This window comes from Heterodontus francisci, chromosome 37 (assembly GCF_036365525.1).
Source record: "Heterodontus francisci isolate sHetFra1 chromosome 37, sHetFra1.hap1, whole genome shotgun sequence".
In the NCBI taxonomy this organism is placed as follows: domain Eukaryota; kingdom Metazoa; phylum Chordata; class Chondrichthyes; order Heterodontiformes; family Heterodontidae; genus Heterodontus; species Heterodontus francisci.
The window spans coordinates 344,722-358,107 of NC_090407.1; the positions used below are offsets into that span (position 1 = coordinate 344,722).

Genomic DNA, 13,386 nt, shown 5'->3' on the forward strand with positions numbered 1-13,386 from the left:
CTACTGAGCCTGGGTCAATTGAAATTTTCAAGACTGAAATTAACATTTTTAATTAGGTAAGGGTATGAAAGGATTATAAAAGCAGAATACTGTGGATGCTGGAAATCTGAAATAAAAACAAGAAATGCTGGAAATACTCAGCAGGTCTGGCAGCTTCTGTGGAGAGAGAAGCAGAGTTAACGTTTCGGGTGAGTGACCCTTCTTCAGAACTGGCAAATATTAGAAATGTCAAAGGTTATAAACAAGTAAAGCAGGGGTGGGCAAGAGATAACAAAGGAGATGGTATTAGATTGGACAAGGCCACAGATTAGCTGACCAGAAGGTCATGGAGCAAAGGTGAATATATTAATGGTGTGTTGAAAGACAAAGCATTAGTTCAGATAGGGTGTTAACGGACTGAAGATTGAACAGCAGCAAGTACAAACATGAAAAAAAAAAGTGGGTAAGCAAACTGAACAATCTATGAAATAAAATAAACATACAAAGTAAAAAATGTAACAAAGAATAACTAAAAATAAAACTAAAATGGGGGGCCCCATTATGCTCTGAAATTATTGAACTCAATGTTCAGTCTGGCAGGCTGTAGTGTGCCTAATCGGTAAATGAGATGCTGTTCCTCGAGCTTGCGTTGATGTTCACTGAAACACTGCAGCAAACCCAGGACAGAGATGTGAGCATGAGAGTGTGGGGGGGTTTGGCGGGCGGAGAAAGTGTTGAAATGGCCAGCAACCGGAAGCTCAGGGTCCTGCTTGGGGACTGAGCAGAGGTGCTCCGCAAAGCGGTCACCCAGTCTGCGTTTGGTCTCCGCAATGTAGAGGAGACCACATTGTGAGCAGCGAATACAGTATACTACATTGAAAGTAGTACAAGTAAATCGCTGCTTCACCTGACAAGAATGTTTGGGGTCTGGGATAGTGAGAAGAGAGGAGGTAAATGGGCAAGTATTACACCTCCTGCGATTGCAGGGGAAGGTGCCATGGGAAGTGGCCGAGGTGGTGGGGGTAATGGAGGAGTGGACCAGGGTGTCGCGGAGGGAACGATCCCTTCGGAATGCTGACAGGGGAAGGGAGGGGAAGATGTGTTTGGTAGTGGCATCACGCTGATTCTTACCCACTTTTTTTTCATGTTTGTACTTGCAGATGTTCAATCTTCAGTCTGTTAACATCCTATCTGTACTAATGCTTTGCCTTTCAACACACCATTAACATATTGTTTGCCTTTGCTCCATGACCTTCTGGTCAGCTAATCTGTGGCCTTGTCCAATCTACACCTTCTTCTTAGTTATCTCTTGCACCACCCCCGCTTTACTTGCTTATAACCTTTGACATTTCTAATATTTGCCAGTTCCGAAGAAGGGTCACTCACCCGAAACGTTAACTCTGCTTCTCTCTCCACAGATGCTGCCAGACCTGAGTATTTCCAGCATTTCTTGTTTTTATATCAAAGGATTATGGTCAACTGCGGCTAAATGCAGTGGAGATTCAGATCAGTCATTAACTAATTGAATGGTGGAACAGGCTGAAGGGGGCTGAATAGTCTCTTCTGTTCCTCTAAACTATTTAGTAAAAGAATGAACAGTTATATGCTGATTGTGCTATCGAGGAAAACCTGTGCAGAAGATGCATTAATACCGTTATGGAGCATTTTTCAATGTACTAAATGGATTAGAAGACGAAGCAGGCACCAGAGAACAGGATGATACTTTGCTGCAATGAGCAACACTAAAAGCAATGTCTCCTCAGTCAAAAATTTGTACTCAATTTTTTTTTTTTTTAAAAACATGATGGTAATTTGGGATCTTGTTTCTTCCATCTCCTATGATGTAGGTCATGCTATCTGTGCTTTTCTGGTGCCAATAGCCCATGTTTTTACAGTTTATGTTTTATTCTTTGGATGGATTTATTTCTTTATCTATGCTCAAAATGTGCCTTTGCATCACAGTCACCAACTCCAATGTCAAACAATAAAGAAATCAAGAATTCCACTGCAGACATGTTGTTTTGACTCATTCACGCCATAGCGTTGCCATGAAACAAGATGCTGATACCTCACCAGCCATAGTCCTGTCTACTGTTAGCACTGTTTCTTCTTTGACATTTGTTGCTATGCATGTCATTAAAATAGAGATGGCGTTGAAGCTTGGAAAAATTAAAAATGAAGAGTGATTTGGCTGTTGAAGACAAGGCTAGCTGGGATCTTGGAAGACAGCAATATGTTGAGAAAAACTGTTCAATACAGTTAATTGAGTTTGATTACCAACAGAGTCAATACTTTGATAGGCCCGCGTTGCTCCGGAAACTGCTGAATGATCTCGTTAATTGTGTCAACTTCTTCACTGTGGAATTAGTGTTCTACCAACATTTTTTCTCATCTAGTGTTCTGTAAATGGATTCAGTTAGCTGAAGCTTTTGGTACGATTGTACCTAATTGCTGAAAAGGAGTGTTACATAATTTCCAATTCAGGAATACCTTACTCCCTTCACTAACACTCACTTATAAGGTGTAAGTTCACACTAGGCTACTGTAGCAACTCATGAAGCTGCAATATTAAGATTGATGAAGCAAACATGCTTCTACGAACAGACCCATGCTATAGTGGGTGCAATGCCAAATTCATATTCTAATACACTACCACTCGTATGGATGAAATAGAATGTCCAATATCACCACGCTCCCTACTACTGAACCAATTACTTACAACTCTTCAACACATCAAAGCTCAGGAAAATCATTATCAAGGCGGTGGCGTAGTGGTATTGTCACTGGACGAGTAACCCAGAGACCCAGGGTATTGCTCTGGGGACATGGGTTCAAATCCCACCACAGCAGAAGGTGGAATTTGAATTCAATTAATAAATCCAAATTAAAAGTTAGTCTAACGATGGCCATGAAACCATTGTCCATTGTTGTAAAAATCCATCTGGTTCACTAATGTCCTTTAGGGAAGGAAATCTGCTGTCCTTACCTGGTCTGGACTACATGTGATTCCAGACCCACAGCAATGTGGTTGACTCTTACATGCCCTCTGAAATGGCCTAACAAGCTACTCAGTTAGGGCAATTAGGGATGGGCAATAATGCTGGCCTGACCAGCGATGCCCACATCCCATGAATGAATAAAAAAAAAGTCGATCTTCAGTGTTGTTTGGACTTCACTCATCCAGGCACAAGAGCATTATGTCACACACCTGACTTTTCTCTTCTAGATGGTCAACTTGCTTTGAGTAGTCAGGTGAGCTACTCATTTGCAGAATTCCCAGTCTCTGACCTGCTCTTGCAGCTACAGTATTTATATGGCTGGTCCAGTTAAGTTTCTGGTCCATGGTAACCCCCAGGATATTGATGGTGGGGGATTCAGTGATGATAACACTTAATTATCAAGTGGGGAGATGATCAGATTCTCTGTTGCTGACAGGCATTTCCTGGAACTTGTGTTGCATGAATGTTACTTGCTACTTACCAGCCCAAGCCAGAATGCGATCTATGCATTAACTGCTTCAGTATCCAAGGAGTTGTGAATGGTACTGAACGCTGAGCAATCAGCATTGAACACCCTCCTCCACCCACCCCCCCATCTGACCTTATGGTGGAGGAGGTCATTAATGAAGCAGCTGAAGATGGTTGGGCCTAAGATACTACCCTGAAGAAATCCTGCAGCAATGTCCTGGGGCTGAGATGATTGGTTTCCAACAACCACAACTATCTTCCTTTGTGCTAGTTATGACTCCCAATTGGTGACTTCAATTTTGTTAGGGCTCCATGATGCCACACTCGATCAAATGCTATCTTTATGTCAATGGCAAATCACTCAACTCACCATTTTTGTTCATGTTTGGACCAAGGCTGTAATGAAGTCTAGAGTCGAGTGGCCCTGGTAGAACCCAAACTTCTCACAGGTGAGGTTATTGCTGAGTAAGTGCCGACACCTTCCATCATTTTGCTGATGATAGAGCATAGACTAATAAGGCGGTAATTGGCCAGATTGATTTTGGACAGGACATACCCAAGCAATTTTCCACATCGTTGGGTAGATGTCAGTGTTGTAGCTGTACTGGAACAGCTTGGCTAGGAGTGCGGCAAGTTCTGGAGGACAAGTCCTCAGTAATACAGCCCAGATGTTGTCAGAGTATATAGCCTTTGCTGTATACAGTGCCTTCAGCCGTTGCTCGATATCACATGGAGTGAATCGAATTGGCTGAAGACTGGCATCTGTGATGCTGGGGACTTCAGGGGGAGGCAGAGACATATCATCCACTCAGCATTTCTGGCTGAAGATGGTTGCAAATGCTTCAGCTTTGTCTTTTGCACTGACGCATAACCGTCTACATAACAGTGACTGCACTTCAAAAGCAGTTCACTGTGTGAAGCAATTTTGAAACATGTAAAATTCTAAGAGCAGCCATATCTAAGCATTTTTAATTATATGAAAACTGGCAGCACTGCTACTGCACCAGAGTTAGCATCTGCTATGCCAAAGATAAATAAATGTTAACTCCAATTGCACCACAACCTCAAATTTCTCAGCAACATTCATGATGCAAAATAGCTTGCTACCACTTACATACCTACGCCTTATAATCCCATTGTGCTTATTTAGAATACATTCTTGGATTTTATAAATTTCAAATTCATGGCTCAGTTTATCAGACAAGAACTCAAAAGATAAGAGACTGGACCTCCAACACTTGCTAGACTCACTAGCTTTCTGACAAACCACTAAGCAAACACAGCTACTGATACTGAATGACAGGCTATTTGTGGTGCCGAGATAAGAAATGAATGTTTGATGGAAGGAATTAAGTAATCACTGTTGACCTGCTTTGGCCCAGTTTGTTTTGATACAATAACTTCAGAATATAGCCACTGACTCTGGTCAGGCGCCTGAGCAAAGGGACAAGCCATTCAATTCAAAACAAGCATTTAGTGGATTCTTAATGGGTTTGTTTGAATGTTAATTGGCAGCAGCGTTTGGAGACTTTTTTTTCAAAAAGTATTGAAAAACTTTAAGATTGGGTAGTGCACACAAAGCCAGAGTGAGTGTGATATAGTCCTCTGGACAGTTAGCAAGAATCAAAAGATAATATTCAGTGAGCTTGTGGCTGGTCTAGGAGTTAGAGGTGAAAAACATTCAAATTGTTCAGTCAGAATCATCTCAATGATTAAGACAATATGACTAATATAGTTCGGGAGAAGGAGGTTTGGATGGCCACTAAGTTTGACAGTTTTAGATTAGATTTAGATTAGAGATACAGCACTGAAACAGGCCCTTCGGCCCACCGAGTCTGTGCCGAACATCAACCACCCATTTATACTAATCCTACATTCCTACCAAACATCCCCACCTGTCCCTATATTTCCCTACCACCTACCTATACTAGTGACAATTTATAATGGCCAATTTACCTATCAACCTGCAAGTCTTTTGGCTTGTGGGAGGAAACCGGAGCACCCGGAGAAAACCCACGTAGACACAGGGAGAACTTGCAAACTCAACACAGGCAGTACCCGGAATCGAACCCGGGTCCCTGGAGCTGTGAGGCTGCGGTGCTAACCACTGCGCCACCCAAGTTGAGCTCAGCCAGATTAGAATTAGAACATCACAGCGCAGTACAGGCCCTTCGGCCCTCGATGTTGCGCCGACCTGTGAAACCATCTGACCTACACTATTCCATTTTCATCCATATGTCTATCCAATGACCACTTAAATGCCCTTAAAGTTGGCGAGTCTACTACTGTTGCAGGCAGGGCGTTCCACACCCCTACTACTCTGAGTAAAGAAACTATCTCTAACATCTGTCCGATATCTATCACCCCTCAACTTAAAGCTACGTCCCCTCGTGTTTGCCATCACCATCCGAGGAAAAAGACTCTCACTATCCACCCTATCTAACCCTCTGATTATCTTATATGTCTCTATTAAGTCACCTCTCCTCCTCCTTCTCTCTAACGAAAACAACCTCAAGTCCCTCAGCCTTTCCTCGTAAGACCTTCCCTCCATACCAGGCAACATCCTAGTAAATCTCCTCTGCACCCTTTCCAAAGCTTCCACATCCGTCCTATAATGCGGTGACCAGAACTGCACGCAATACTCCAGGTGCGGTCTCACCAGAGTTTTGTACAGCTGCAGCATGACCTCGTGGCTCCGAAACGCGATCCCCCTACTAATAAAAGCTAACACACCATATGCCTTCTTAACAGCCTTATTAAATCCCTGAAAGTTGCTACCCAGGTTATGTACCTGGACACCAAGATCTCTCTGTTCATCTACACTACCAAGAATCTTCCCATTAGCCCAGTACTCTGCATTCCTGTTACTCCTTCCAAAGTGAATCACCTCACACTTTTCTGCATTAAACTCCATTTGCCATCTCAGCCCAGCTCTGCAGCCTATCTATGTCCCTCTGTACCCTACAACATCCTTCGGCACTATCCACAACTCCACCGACCTTCGTGTCATCCGCAAATTTACTAACCCACCCTTCTACACCCTCATCCAGGTCATTTATAAAAATGACCAACAGCAGTGGCCCCAAAACAGATCCTTGCGGTACACCACTAGTAACTAAACTCCAGGATGAACATTTGCCATCAACCACCACCCTCTGTCTTCTTTCAGCTAGCCAATTTCTGATCCAAAGCTCTAAATCACCTTCAATCCCATACTTCCGTATTTTCTGCAATAGCCTACCGTGGGGAACCTTATCAAACGCCTTACTGAAATCCATATACACCACATCCACTGCTTTACCCTCATCCACCTGTTTGGTCACCTTCTCGAAAAACTCAATAAGGTTTGTGAGGCACGACCTACCCTTCACAAAACCGTGCTGACTATCGCTAATGAACTTATTCTTTTCAAGATGATTATAAATCCTGTCTCTTATAACCTTTTCCAACATTTTACCCATAACCGAAGAAAGGCTCACAGGTCTATAATTACCAGGGCTGTCTCTACTCCCCTTCTTGAACAAGGGGACAACATTTGCTATCCTCCAGTCTTCCGGCACTATTCCTGTCGACAATGACGACATAAAGATCAAGGACAAAGGCTCTGCAATCTCCTCCCTGGCTTCCCAGAGAATCCTAGGATAAATCCCATCTGGCCCAGGGGACTTATCTATTTTCACACTTTCCAAAATTGCTAACACCTCCTCCTTGTGAACCTCAATCCCATCTAGCCTAGTAGTCTGAATCTCAGTATTCTCCTCGACAACATTTTCTTTCTCTACTGTAAATACTGACGAAAAATATTTAACGCTTCCCCTATCTCCTCTGATTCCACACACAACTTCCCACTACTATCCTTGATCGGCCCTAATCTAACTCTAGTCATTCTTTTATTCCTGATATACCTAACGAAAGCCTTAGGGTTTTCCTTGATCCTATCCGCCAATGACTTCTCGTGTCCTCTCCTTGCTCTTCTTAGCTCTCCCTTTAGATCCTTCCTGGCTAGCTTGTAACTCTCAAGCGCCCTAACTGAGCCTTCACGTCTCATCCTAACATAAGCCTTCTTATTCCTCTTGACAAGCAATTCAACTTCTTTAGTAAATCACGGCTCCCTCGCTCGACAGCTTCCTCCCTGCCTGACAGGTACATACTTATCAAGGACACGCAGTAGCTGCTCCCTGAATAAGCTCCACATTTCGATTGTGCCCATCCCCTGCAGTTTCCTTCCCCATCCTAAATCTTGCCTAATCGCATCATAATTTCCTTTCCCCCAGCTATAATTCTTGCCCTGCGGTATATACCTGTCCCTGCCCATCGCTAAGGTAAACCGAACCGAATTGTGATCACTATCACCAAAGTGCTCACCTACATCTAAATCTAACACCTGGCCGGGTTCATTTCCCAGTACCAAATCCAATGTGGCATCGCCCCTGGTTGGCCTGTCTACATACTGTGTCAGAAAACCCTCCTGCACACACTGGACAAAAACAGACCCATCTAAAGTACTCGAACTATATTATTTCCAGTATAGTATTTGGAAAGTTAAAGTTCCCCATAACAACTACTGTTACTCTCGCTCCTGTCGAGAATAATCTTCGCTATCCTTTCTTCTACATCTCTGGAACTGTTCGGAGGTCTATAGAAGACTCACAACAGGGTGACCTCTCCTCTCCTGTTTCTAACCTCGGCCCATACTACCTCAGTAGACGAGTCCTCAAACGTCCTTTCTGCCGCTATAATACTTTCCTTGATTAACAATGCCACACCCCCTCCTCTTTTACCATCTTCTCTGTTCTTACTGAAACATCTAAATCCCGGAACCTGCAACATCCATTCCTGCCCCTGCTCTACCCATGTCTCCAAAATGGCCACTACATCGAGATCCCAGGTACCAACCCATGCTGCAAGCTCACCCACCTTATTCCGGATGCTCCTGGCATTGAAGTAGACACACTTTAAACCAAGTTCTTGCTTGCCAGTGCCCTCTTGCGTCCTTGTAACCTTATCCCTGACCTCACTACTCTCAACATCCTGTACACTGGAACTACAATTTAGGTTCCCATTCCCCTGCTGAATTAGTTTAAACCCCCCCGAAGAGCACTAGCAAATCTCACCCCCAGGATATTGGTACCCCTCTGGTTCAGGTGAAGACCATCCTGTTTGTAGAGGTCCCACCTACCCCAGAAAGAGCCCCAATTATCCAGGAAACCAAAACCCTCCCTCCTACACCATCCCTGCAGCCACGTGTTCAACTCCTCTCTCTCCCTATTCCTCGCTTCGCTATCACGTGGCACGGGCAACAACCCAGAGATAACAACTCTGTTTGTTCTCGCTCTAAGCTTCCACCCTAGCTCCCTGAATTTCTGCCTTAAATCCCCATCTCTCTTTCTACCTATGTCGTTGGTGCCTATGTGGACCACGACTTGGGGCTGCTCCCCCTCCCCCTTAAGGATCCCAAAAACACGATCCGAGACATCACGAACCCTGGCACCTGGGAGGCAATACACCAACCGTGAGTCTCTCTCGTTCCCACAGAACCTCCTATCTGCTCCCCTAACTATGGAGTCCCCCTATGAAGATTATAGCAGTAACGTAGTCTACAGTGGGAAGCACAACTAACATGGCAGCAAAGGCACTAGTCAAGTTTCACAGTAAGGAAACAGCTGTTACTAGGCCACATAAAATGCATGGGAAGGAACTGAAGTCTCCCTGCATAATCTAAAAGAGGCAAGTGACTGGGAACCTGGATAGATTAGATCACTAAGAGATAGTAGCTCAGTAGGCAGACTCCAAGCCATCTGGGCTTCACAGCCTGAACTAGCAGGGTGATATTATAGTTAGAAGGATGGATGTTTAGGCCGACATTACAAAATAAAGCCAGCTCAGAAACAGGAACTGGACATTTCCACCTGAAAATGGCAATTAATCTTTTTGCAGGGCATCAGAAGGTGCAGCACTTCATTTGGACTAGTATCTATATATCTATAAAGACATAGGTTGACCTTTTTGGATGCGACTAATGTTTGCATAAAATCAGGTGTCAGTCACAAAGCATAATTCCAAGAAGATGGGCCTCAATATCACAGGCCTCCATCAGGGGAAAGTGAGGAAGCAGTCCATATTAATTAGGGTAAACTAGGTTTCTTAGTCTCTGGGATGTGGTAGCTCTGGTACCAATGGAGGTCGAGGAGGTATTTCAACAATTGGGCGAAGTCTGTTACGCAGTTTATAGCCCAAGCCACAGTCTGGTGCAGCATTTTATTGTCTTCCAAAATTAAGGAACCACACAAGGTGACACAAAGTATTTGGAAGGTGAAGTGCAGTAATGCCAGCGATCTGATCAATTCCAGGGCGTACTGCAAATTACTAGATATTGGCTCGTAAAGGCATTTACTGGCCATGGAGAGTGAGGGCTTGCTTAGGTGTGCAATCCAAAACTGACACCAATAGAAAATGTCTAGAACATAGCCCAAAAATGCAACAATTGTTGAGGCTAAACAGCTGAAGCCTCTTCAAATCACAGAACCACAGAATTGTTACAACACAGAAGAGGGCATTCGGCCCATTGTGTCTGCATCAGCTCTTCGAATGAGCAATTTACCTAGTGCCATTCCCCTACCTTCTTGCAACTCCGGACATTCTTCCTTTTCAGAAAAAACGAGTATTCCCTTTCAAATGCCTCAATTGAACCTGCCTGCACCAGAAGCTCAGGCAGTGCATACCAGACCTTAACCACTTAACATGAAAAACATTTTCATGCAGCGCTTTTGCTTCTTTTGACTATTTAAATCTGTACCCCCTCATTCTCAAGCCTTTCACGAGTGCAAACAGTTTCTCCCGATCTACTCTGTCCAGACCCCCTCATGATTTTGAATACCTCTATCAAATCACCTGTCAGCCTTCTCATCTCCAAGGAAAACAGTCCCAACTTCTCCAATTTATCTTCATAACTGAAGTTCCTCATTCCTGGAATCACTCACGAATGTTTCTGCACTCTAACCAATGATTTCACATCTTTCCTGAAGTGCAGTGCCCAGAACTGGACGCAATACTCCAGCTGAAGCCGAACTAGTGTCTTATACAAGTTCAACATAACCTCCTTGCTTTTGAACTCTGTGCCCCTATTAATAAAGCCCAGGATACTGTATGCTTTATTAACCACTCTCTCAGCCTGTTCTGCCACCTTCAATGATTTATGCACATAAACACCCAAGTCTCTCAGCCCCTCACCCCCTTCATTTTATATTGTCTCTCCATGCTCTTACCAAAATGAATCACTTCACATCTCTCTGCATTGAGTTTCATCTGCCACCCGTCTGACCATTAGGGCATTTAAGTGGTCATTGGATAGACATATGGATGTAAATGGAATAGTGTAGGTCAGATGATCGGCGCAACATCGAGGGCCGAAGGGCCTGTACTGCGCTGTAATATTCTAATTCTAAAAAAAAAATTCCACCAATTTGTCTGTCCTTTTGAAGTTCTACACTATCCTCCTCACAGTTCACAATGCTGCCAAGTTTCGTATCTGCAAATTTTGAAATTGCACCCTGTACACCAAGATCTGTCATTAATACTTATCAGGAAGAACAAGGGCCCTAACAGCGACCCCTGGGAAACTTCTCCAGCCCAAAAAACATCCATTAACCACTACTCTCCGCTTCCTGTCACACAGCCAATTTCATATCCATGTTGTTGCTATCCCTTTTATTCATTCCATGAGCTATAACTTTGCTCTCAAGTCTGTTGTACGGCACTGTATCAAAATCCATGTACACAACATAAAAAGCATCGCCATCAATGCTCCCCCCCACAACCCAGTTACTTCTTCAAAAAAACTCCAGCAAGTTAGTTAAATGTATTTTCCCTTAAGTGTGCTGGCTTTCTTTAATTAACCTGCACCTGTCTATGTGCCTATTAATTTTGTCCCAAACTATTGTTCCTAGACATTTCGCCACAATCCAAGTTAAACTGACTAATGGTTGCGGTCTGACTCAAAAGCAAATTTGCCCAGAGAAACAGCTGCTTTAAAAAAAGGCACTGAAAAGAAAAGCATCAGGTAAAGAAATCAAAATAGATCAAATATGACTCAGTTGTGCCAGAAAGTACTTCTAGAGTTGTAGCATGGAAGGCCAAAGCCAAATTAAACAAAATGTGACAGGAAATTGGGAAATCTTCAATGCAACATAACCATCCTGTTTTCAATGCAGAAGCAGCTTTCCACAAATACTTCAGTAGTCTGACATCTTCCTGACCTGATATTCTCCTACATCCTCCACCTATGACCTACAAAAAAATGCACTAAGCTTACAACGCTGGCCAAAGTTGTCCCCTAATCGACATTCAAACTTCCCAATGATTAGGAACAACATGAGCAAGACGCACACGAGACCAGAGAAAGAAGCTGAAAAAGGAGAACACACTAGTGACACCAATATAGGCAAGATTGAGATTGCATCTGGTGACTGTTTCCAATTCTAAGAACGAAGGTTCTCTTCATATATTATACATACAGACACAACAAAAGCAGCAAGAAAATCTGTCCTATTTCCTCCACAGAAGGGAGAAATTTGAAGGGGAAAAAAAGCTACCATTTGTTTCACGTGCACTACATTTAATGGAAGCAGCAGTCCTGGCAGAAAAAGCATGGTATGCAACCCAGCTACTAGTTAAACAAAATCCTTCATTAGCATCCGAAGAGTTTCGAAGGGTGTTACAGTCATGTTCAACTAACTTCAAGTTTACAAAAAATGAGCTTTGCATAGGATTTGGCCTTAAAATTTAAGTTAAAGTATACCTTTATCATCATCGTCTTGCTTGATGTCTGAATCACCACTTTTGTCGGTTTTAGTGGTTTTATTGGGTTTATCGGTTTTGTCCAGTTTGTCTGATTGATCGCGCTTTACAGTTGCTGAAATGGAATTAATCAGTAAAATGAAGGCAAAAGCTTTCAAGTTAATTAAAATAATTTAAATGTTGTACATGCTCAGTTTCATGATTTAGACAATATGGTATTAAATTGGAGGCAGAAGTCCAAATGTTCAAAAACAATTCGACCGATTGCAAACCATAGATCTGGCATTTGACAGATATTGTTAATGCAACTTGCAGCTGTAATCTGGTAAAATATTGCATGAAACTGATATTCTTATTGCTTAAAATTTAATTGGCTGAGAATTTTTTTTTTTTATAAAGTGAGCCTTGACCAAGAAATTTGTAATTTATTAGCATTATGTAATATCCTTCCTGTATATCCAAAGCTCTTCTAGCTAGCTGCCCCATCAGCCCTCCACGAGCTTAAACTTATCCATAGCCCACATTTAGAGTTGCACCAAGATCTACATTCTGAATCCTTCACCTTCTCCAATCTCTACTGCTCCCATTTCAAAATACTCAACTTTCTTTTCCATTGTCTCAACCTCCTTCAACATTCTCCTTCTGTCTACAATTGCTTCCCCCTCAAACAAACACTGAATTCTCTGCCTAAATTTCATCTAATCCAGATCTCTCCCTGCTTTCGCAAATCATAAAACTCTTCTCTTTGATGGTGCCTCTGGTTCCCTAAATGAACCTTTCCATTTCCCATACTGTATCCTCTTCCACTTCATAAAGCATTCAGACACGAGTTGTTCCATTGCAATTTTGTTTGAACAAAGCCTTTCACTCCAATGTTTGCCAGGACACAAAGTGACTGGGAAAAGTTGTCATAGAGGGAAGGGAGCACCCACTCCTTATTGCATTCACTAACAATCCACTTCAGCAACAGATAACCTTCTACAACTTCTGCATACAAACGGTCAATTTCTGGAAGATATACCAAAAGAGAGGAGTGTGATAATCTTTACTGCTAATGCAGCTTTTGCACAGATGCTGAAGTTCTCATGCATTTGGTATAAACACAAAAGGGTAGTTCATATATCAATTTTTACAGTGCTGTTCT

The 13,386-nt window shown here is 42.9% G+C and overlaps 1 protein-coding gene across 2 annotated transcripts in view; it reads right to left on the reverse strand.

Moving 5' to 3' along the window:
• ddx19a (DEAD-box helicase 19a) overlaps positions 1 to 12,354 on the reverse strand; it is a 90,873-nt gene extending 78,519 nt beyond the window's left edge. For both annotated transcript variants that reach the window (XM_068016815.1, XM_068016814.1), the window contains exon 1: positions 12,244 to 12,354. The gene's annotated coding sequence lies outside the window, so the exon portion shown is untranslated. The remainder of the gene's footprint in view (positions 1 to 12,243) is intronic.
• Between the last annotated feature and the right edge of the window lie 1,032 nt (positions 12,355 to 13,386).